Source organism: Rhinolophus sinicus, linkage group LG12 (genome assembly GCF_036562045.2).
Source record: "Rhinolophus sinicus isolate RSC01 linkage group LG12, ASM3656204v1, whole genome shotgun sequence".
NCBI classification, from domain to species: Eukaryota; Metazoa; Chordata; class Mammalia; order Chiroptera; family Rhinolophidae; genus Rhinolophus; species Rhinolophus sinicus.
This window is the reverse complement of record NC_133761.1, coordinates 28,399,474-28,407,304: the sequence shown is the minus strand read 5'-3', so window position 1 is coordinate 28,407,304 and position 7,831 is coordinate 28,399,474. Positions and strand designations below refer to the sequence as shown.

Here is a 7,831-nt window from a genome sequence, read left to right as displayed (position 1 = left end):
AATACTAAGGCTCTAAGAAATTCTCTGGTGAATTTCTGCAGGGACTCAAGAGCAAAAAAGGATAGGTCAGAAAGGATAGGTCAGAAAACCTGGGTTCTATAATATACTGTAATAATGGCCACCATTTACTGGGTGTTTCCTACGTGCCAGACACTGTGCTAAATACATACTTTATTTAATCCTCACAGTAACTCTGTAAGGTATGTATTATTACCACCATTTTACAGGTAAAGAAGCTGAAGTTTAGATGCCTAAGGTCACACAGCTAGTCACTGGTGGGGCCGGGATTTAAAACCAGATATATTTATTCCCTTGTGCTAAACGCTGACCTCTGGTTCTTCACTTTCCTCATCTGTAAATCTAAAAGGACTAAATTAGAACATCACAAAGTTCTCTACCATTTCTGAAACTATGTTTTACATTAGAATAATGCTACCTACCTTCCCAAATCAATGAAATACGCAGGGTTCAGAAGAGCGGCTTGCTACCCAACTCCCAAAAGCTATGCTTTCTCCTTTCTCCCTTGGTTTACCATTTTGTGATTTCAGCTGTTTATTATGTTTACCGTACACCACACATATCCCTGAACTAGATAACATAACTAGGTAACATGCTCAAGGAACGATTGGCTCTGATAAATAACCCTAAAAAAACTAGCACAATGCCTAGTGCACAGTAAATGCTCCATGGACGTTTATGGAATTAACTTGAAGTGGGCTGGAAGGAAAATGTCAATCAGCTGAAGTGGACGAGCAGGGACATTACTGAGAAAACGGGGCTGTCTGAACAAAACCCCTAGTGGAAAAGCCTGAGTAGGGGCTGGAGAGAAGTTCTGACCCGCAGAAACCTGAGTGGGATAACGTTAGGGACGGTGGCGGCGACGTTCACAGTGGGCGAACGAGACACCGCGCAGACACCGGCAGAAGCGTGAAGCCCCACCCGCCGCGGAACAGCGGCCGCCAGCCCGGACTCCCGGGGCTCCCAGGTTTCCCGGGAGCCTCGCAGCCCAGCCCTCCTTGGGAGGTCGCGGCAGTAGCTGCGGCTGCGCAGTGGCGCGCACGTAGGCGGAGCGGCGCGCGCCTCGGTCAGCTGACTGCTTCTGTTGGCACGTGACTTGCTCCGTGGGCGCTGGGGTCGAGGAAGCCGTCAGGCCGGGCTTAGGTTCGGGATGGATGGAGCGCTGAGCCGTTAACGTCTGCCGGGCTGTGTGCCTCCGTACCTGTGACAGCCGCCACTTCCTCGTCTGGCACCTTCCTGGGTCAGTGAGCGGCGGCTACCGGGGATGGGGAGTTCCGGCCTGGCCGCAGCTTGCGCTGCGGTCGCCGCCTGGGAGGGATGGGGGCGGGCGCGAGGGCCTAGGCTGTGCCTTTGGAGATGGCTGGGTGGCTGTGTCTGGTTTCTCGGCATCGGTCCTTCTCAGTCTTGGGCCTAGGTTCCGTCTCATAAGAAGAGGAAGGAGGAAAAAGGAGAGTGCTTAGGGGGTTCTCAATGGCAAAGGCAGAAAGGAGAAACACTGCGGGTCTGGGACATTTCTCCTTGCTGTGTGTGTGGGGGGGGGGGTCGGGTCACCGTGAATCCACACCCCCTTGATTGAGGGGGATGAAAGATGACAGTGGCCCAGATGAGGACCTGGGATGGTGTGTGTGAGCTCACAGCGAACGCAAGAGCCTTCACTGAGTGTACGCGCTTGAGTGTAGGGGACAGCAGTTTAAAGGGTCTAGAAGCCCCTCCTTGCAAGCAGAGGGTCCCAACAGAGGACGCGGAATCCTTGTAGACGGGAAGAACAAGGATCCAGAGAATTGAAACCATTCTTTATTAGAATGGGGGAAGGGCAGGCAAGAAATCTCTGAAAAGGATCTTGAGGGGGAGAGTCACAAAAGGCAGATTGAATCACCGGAGAAACAGGAGTAAGGGGAAGCCAATATTCTCTTCAGAGGAAAAATCTGGTATGTTAGGGAAAAACCAAACGCTTGGTTGAGTGCTCATTGCTTAGCACTGCTCTGGGAGTGGAGAAATGAGGTGTAGACAGTCCAGCCTTAGGAGCTTGCACCAGTGTTGGGGAGATAAGTCACACACGACACATTGAAGTACAGTGAGGTTATACGTCATTAGCAAAAAGAGACTTCTAAGTGCTTTGAAGTTACGGAGCAGACACAGATGTATGAACTAGCACTATCAAGAACTGTTGTGGAGGAAAGATAACTGGAGTTGGGTCTTGGCAAGCCAGTGGGATTTGAACAGGTAGAAAGAAATGGGGGAACTTTTTAGGCCTGGAAAACCACAGGATTTGAAGGCCTGAAGATGAAAGAGTGCTTCCAGGGGAGCCAAAAGACCAGGTTGGCGGTGGACTTGAATGGCAGGGAAGTGGGAAATAAAGTTGGGCTCAGGTAATGAAGACTTGAATGATACTCATTTACTTATTCATTTGACTAATATGTATTGAACTATGTACTAGGTACTGTGCTGGTGCTAGGGTTGAGAAAACAGGGTCTCTTTCCTAGAGCTTATAGTCAAGCGGAGGAGATGGATTTTAATAAATAGTCATGCAAGTGTGAAATTTGCTTCAAACAAATAACAGTGGAGTGAAATCGTTTATAAAGGACATGGCCTTTGCAGAAGGTTCGAAGAAGGCTTTTCAGAGGACATGCCTTTTGAACTGACATCTGACAAGGATGTGAAGGTGTGTGTGAAAACGTTCCGGGCGGAGGGAACCGCATATGTCAATGCCCTGAGATGTGAGGAGGAATAAAGTTTTTGAGAAGTTGTGGGAGGACTAGCGTGGCTGAATTGGGAGGGAGCTGTGTGAGGGAGGCAGGTGGGGGAAGGCTGGGGTCAGGCCCAGCAGGGCTTTTATTCCTAAAAGCAGAGGGAAGCCAATCAAGATTATAGGCAGTGAAGTGAGTCAGAGGTGAGTTGGAAAATAAAATTTTGTTGAGAATCTGAAGGCTGCAAAAGTGAATGAGGGGAGATTGCATTGTTGTAATGCCACCAAGAGATGGCACAACAGTTTAAACTGTCTCCTGTAGGAAGCTGAAGGGCCTCTGAAACATTGGAAGGCAAGATACCTTATTTCTTCCGTAAGGAATTAAGGAGAATGTTTAACTATACTCACTTTTAGAGAGGCTAAGGTGGGGAAGGGAAAGAATGATTAGATTATAGTTGCACCCTTCACTGAGGGTTGTTATAACTACCCCCTAAGCAGTCCAGAAATACACAGGGGAGGCTGGATCAATTTGGGGTTGATGGGAGACTCCTTTGCAAAAATCTGTTTGGCCTTCCAAACTATCCTTTGGTAATGTCATCTACTCCAGAATACCTTTTTTATTGAATAGTAGAATATGTTTTACTGAATAGTAGTTAGTCACAGGTAGGACTCGATTACCTTTAATGTTTGTTCTCACAGGTCTTTGAGAGTAAGTAGATGAAAATGCTATTCATTGTATAGATAGGAACCTATCTAGGACTTTGGAACGTGAAACAGATAAAGTGATTTAAGTATGGCTTAACTTTCACAGTCTTCTGACTGCTGGCGTATGTTCCTCTACACAGTACTTAGCACAATCACATCTAGAGAGAAAGGTGAGTTTCTTGAAGTGCATTGTAATGATTGATTCAGGACTTTTACTGAACTTTTTCTAGTAGGACGGCTCAGGTGTTTTGGCAGTGGTGGTCAGAGCTTTAAAAACTGCTTTTCTGTAAGCTTGGGTAAAGCTATGCAGTATACAGTTCAGCTGGAGGCTATAATGAGCAGTAAAGGTGAACTGAAAATGCGGGTTGTCAATCACAGTTCTTTTGGCAACAAACAGGCCTCAAATGTGCTGAAGACTCAGCCTCAGGATTGTGTCTCAGCACTCCCAGATCTTTTTCTCTCTTGGTATGTCTTACAGGGACTAGATAAAACCTAAGGAAACAGTGCTCGGGATCTGACTAAGGTAAATGCTGAGAGCTAGGTAGTTAGTGTAATTCTGATTTTAAAACTGGGCAGGAAATACTCATTTTTTATTTTTAGGAGCCTCGTTTACATTAGTTTTTACGGCCTAAAAAGAAACTTGAGCTTCAAAGATCTGATTCTCTGATTCCCCCCCCCCACACACACAACTTTTGAAGTAATTCCATTGGCCAAAGAGCAAAACTGGAATGCCAAAATAAACCTTTGCGACAGGGTCTCCTTGTAGTCTGTCAGTCCCTAAACAGTCAGTCTTCCTTTTGAACTTGAGTCTGCTTAGGGTAGCTACATACAGTTTTGACTAAGTACCTCCTAATTACATTTTATTCTTGCCGATATTCCAATCTGTCCGTAAGAGAAAACCCTTTTCACCCTTTGGATGTGGATTTTTATACAACTTCAGTTGTAAACTAATTCATGTTAGATTCCCATTTCATCGATGTTTTTAAGACATAGTAGAGTGCCCTTGGAAAGAGAGCTCAGGCAATGAACCAGGGCAGTCTAAAATTTCCTTTTGGCATGTGTGATCCTTAAAACTTGAAATTTCAATCTGTATTCTTCATAATGAAGCACAGTTATTTTCTAGTGGGAAATCTACTTCTAATGGTATATCTTTGTGTAAATCTATACACTTACTGAGTTCAAAAAGGAGCCAGGTGGGCAGTGGACGAGAGGTGCTTTGGTTCCATCAGAGGATAAAAGATGGAACGTTAGCTCTATTTAAAAAGAGGTGTGTGTGTGTGTGTGTGTGTGTGTGTATTTGAAAATAAAATGCCAGGTAAGTGCAAAAATGATGTCATATAACAAGAGATTGATGTATCTTTTGAGCAAACTATTAATGAATAGGAAGTTACTCATAAATTAAGCTGATTAACAGGTGAATTACTTTACCATGAAAGGTTTCTTTTATGAACCAGCCTATAGTTTAGTGTTTCTCTGTGGGTGCTATTGGCATTTGGACAGAATCGTCCCTTGTTTAGCCCCCATCCACTAAATCCTGATAGTGACCCTCACTGTGGGACGACCTAAAATGGTCCCATATGTTTATTTCCAAACTCCTCTTGTAGGAAAGAGGTACCATTTGGTTGCAAAACATTGCATGTGGTGCCATCATTTATTTGTTGGACAGATAGCTGAATGCTTGTTAATGACAGGCACGCTCCTAGATGTTGGGAATATAGAAGTTAAGAGTAGTATTTAAATAAACTAGCATGTAAAATGGATGCAGTCACTAGCTGTGTGACCTTGGGCAAGTATTGCTTTAACTGTTCTCTCATCTGCAAGTGGGAGTAGTGAGAACATCTTTGGAGGAACTAAGTACAAAACTGCTTAGCATGTTAAAGTACTTATTACATAGTACATATTCAATAAGTTGTGGTTACCAGTAAACAATCTCAAGCTTACTAGAGTGACGTATTGAGGAAAACTAGCATGTTTTTAGTCTTGATGAATTTCAGGCTAGAATACATTGTGTTAGAGATATCAGCACCTTTGAGTACAAATGGTATTGTGATCCAGTCCCTATTCGAAAATACCAGCCTGAAAGAAAAGGGAAGTAACTTTTTGGGAGCCATGAGTGTAGACTCAGGGAATCCCCTGGCATGGAAGGAGTTGTTTGCCCCTTGGGTCATTGCTGAGTTGCCTGTGGCAGAGGAAGTCTCTGGGAGCTTAGAAGCTTCTCATGGTTACTTCCAGTAACAGGTGTCCAGTGCCCTCCTTGGCATGTCTACCAGTTTATCTAGCTTTACCAGAAATTACAAAAAAATTTCCAACATTTAAAATCCTCTGTAGTCTGTGCTTCATAAATTAAAATAAATTGTGCATTCTTGAGCAGAGCAGGAGTTTACCCAGATTTTGTTTTGCTGTGTACTTGATTTCACATATCATATTACTTTTCACTTTTTAATCTTGTAAGCTTCCACAGAAAGCCTGTAAAAAGTGGATTGGTATATTTACAGTTTCTAAACTCCATAGAACAAAATCATTTCTGTTAGGACTAACAGTAGTGTGTGATTCTTGATAATGATGATACAACATTTAGCCATCTTATTAAAGTATATTTGCCATTTCTTGTAACATTTACTATATAATCACTATATAATCATGGAGATGCCTGTTTTAGTCCAATGGTTCTGACACCTGACCGATCATCTGAATTACTTGAGGGACTTAAGAAGAAAATAGAAGAAAAAGAGTCTTGGGTCTCACCCAGTATAGGTTCATGGAATATAGGAGCAGAAAAAGATGCTGGATATCATAATCCAGTCCTCTTCGTTTTACAAATGAAATGTATGCAGGCAGTGACATACAGAACTGGGATTCGATCCCAAGTCTTCATATTCTCAGTGCAGTGCTCTGGGCATTGCATTGTGCTTCCTGGGGTTGGCATTTTGGTTTTCTCTGGCGATGAGATGGAAAGGCTGTTACCAACCTTGATCTCGAGCTTCAGACATAGCTACTACTAACCTGCTATGCCCTTCTCTTTTGTATTCGCTTTCCAGGGTTCTTTGTTACCATGCCATTTAATAGTCTCTAAACTTTTCAGTATTTTCAAGTGTTAAGATACCACCCTACCTTTTTTAAAAAAGTGTGGGTTTTTTGGGGGATAGTTTTTACATGTATTAATTATTTTAAAATTAAGAAACAAATATACAGAAAGAATGAAAGCATTCATAACCCACTCCCAGGAGGTAATTTTTAACAGTTTTTAAAAATAATTTAATGTTATACCTACACATATCCTTGTTTCCTTTCTTAAAGTTGGAAAAGCTGAGCCAAAAGGTGTGCACATTTTTTTGGCTCTTGATAAATATTGACAAACTGCCTTTCAGAAATTCCTCCCCCCTTGTTTTAATCACAAAAAATTTTTGGGCTCTCATGTAATACAATTTTAGATTGAGTACATGTTAATGATTGCAAGTTATTATATATTTATTAATGCTTTTAAATGAATGTATATTTTATCAATCATGATAGCAAGCCATACATTTGCAAATTAACGACATGTGTGCATATGTGTGGGACGTTTATTCAAGCTGCATCTGTTCTTTTTATTTTTAACGAAATGGAACATTGTTCCCCCTTATTACCAGAGCAGTACATGTTCATTGTAGTCTGCATTCTTCACAAATGCAGTGTTATAATACTGTAGTCTTTCAGCCTAAATTTGTTACGTTTTTCATATTGTTGTTGTTATTCCTGTTTAGAAAACAGGAGTAATGTTAAAACATTGGGGCTGAGAGAGGTTGGGAGGTTGTGCTGGAATCTCTACATAGAAACAAGCAGAGCAATTAGATAGCAAAACTAATGTTCATGAGCAACCAAAAACTCATGTACAGTCCATACTACAAAACAAGATGGGACTTCATTTTCTGGCCAAAATGGAATAACTGATATGATAGCATGAACAACTAGAAAACTGAACAAAATATAGGAAAAAAACTACTTCCAGATATTGGACAATAGGAAGTACAGAAACAGAGATAGGAAACACACGAAGTGGGCTCTGTAATCCCTCTGGCTTTCTGCCGAAGTCACTCTCCGCACCATGGTTTAAGAAGGGGAAGCAAGCAGAGCATGTTGGTCTTGCTGAGTTGAGGCTGAAGTTGGGGAGGGCTTATCTGGCTAGAATTTGCAGGTTATGTTGGCAGAGAGGAGGGAACTAGATAGACAGGAAAACAAAAGACAAAACACCAGATATCTATATAGGGGTCTCTGCAGAAGGGCCAGCAAACAATTGCTACAGCGCTTTCGACAACAATTTCCAGGCTTGTAGGGCTGAGGCGTTTGAATCCTTTATTAAATACCTGGGGCATTCAGTAGCATCCCTAGAAGGTCAGACCTTGGTACCGTGTTTCCCGGAAAATAAGAGCTAGCCAGACCATC

The 7,831-nt window shown here is 42.7% G+C and overlaps 1 protein-coding gene across 1 annotated transcript in view; it reads left to right on the top strand.

Annotated features, from left to right (window-relative positions):
• Positions 1–1,091: 1,091 nt before the first annotated feature.
• ATP6V1C1 (ATPase H+ transporting V1 subunit C1) overlaps positions 1,092–7,831 on the top strand; it is a 35,487-nt gene continuing 28,747 nt past the window's right edge. The window contains exon 1 of the mRNA XM_019711780.2: positions 1,092–1,258. The gene's annotated coding sequence lies outside the window, so the exon portion shown is untranslated. The remainder of the gene's footprint in view (positions 1,259–7,831) is intronic.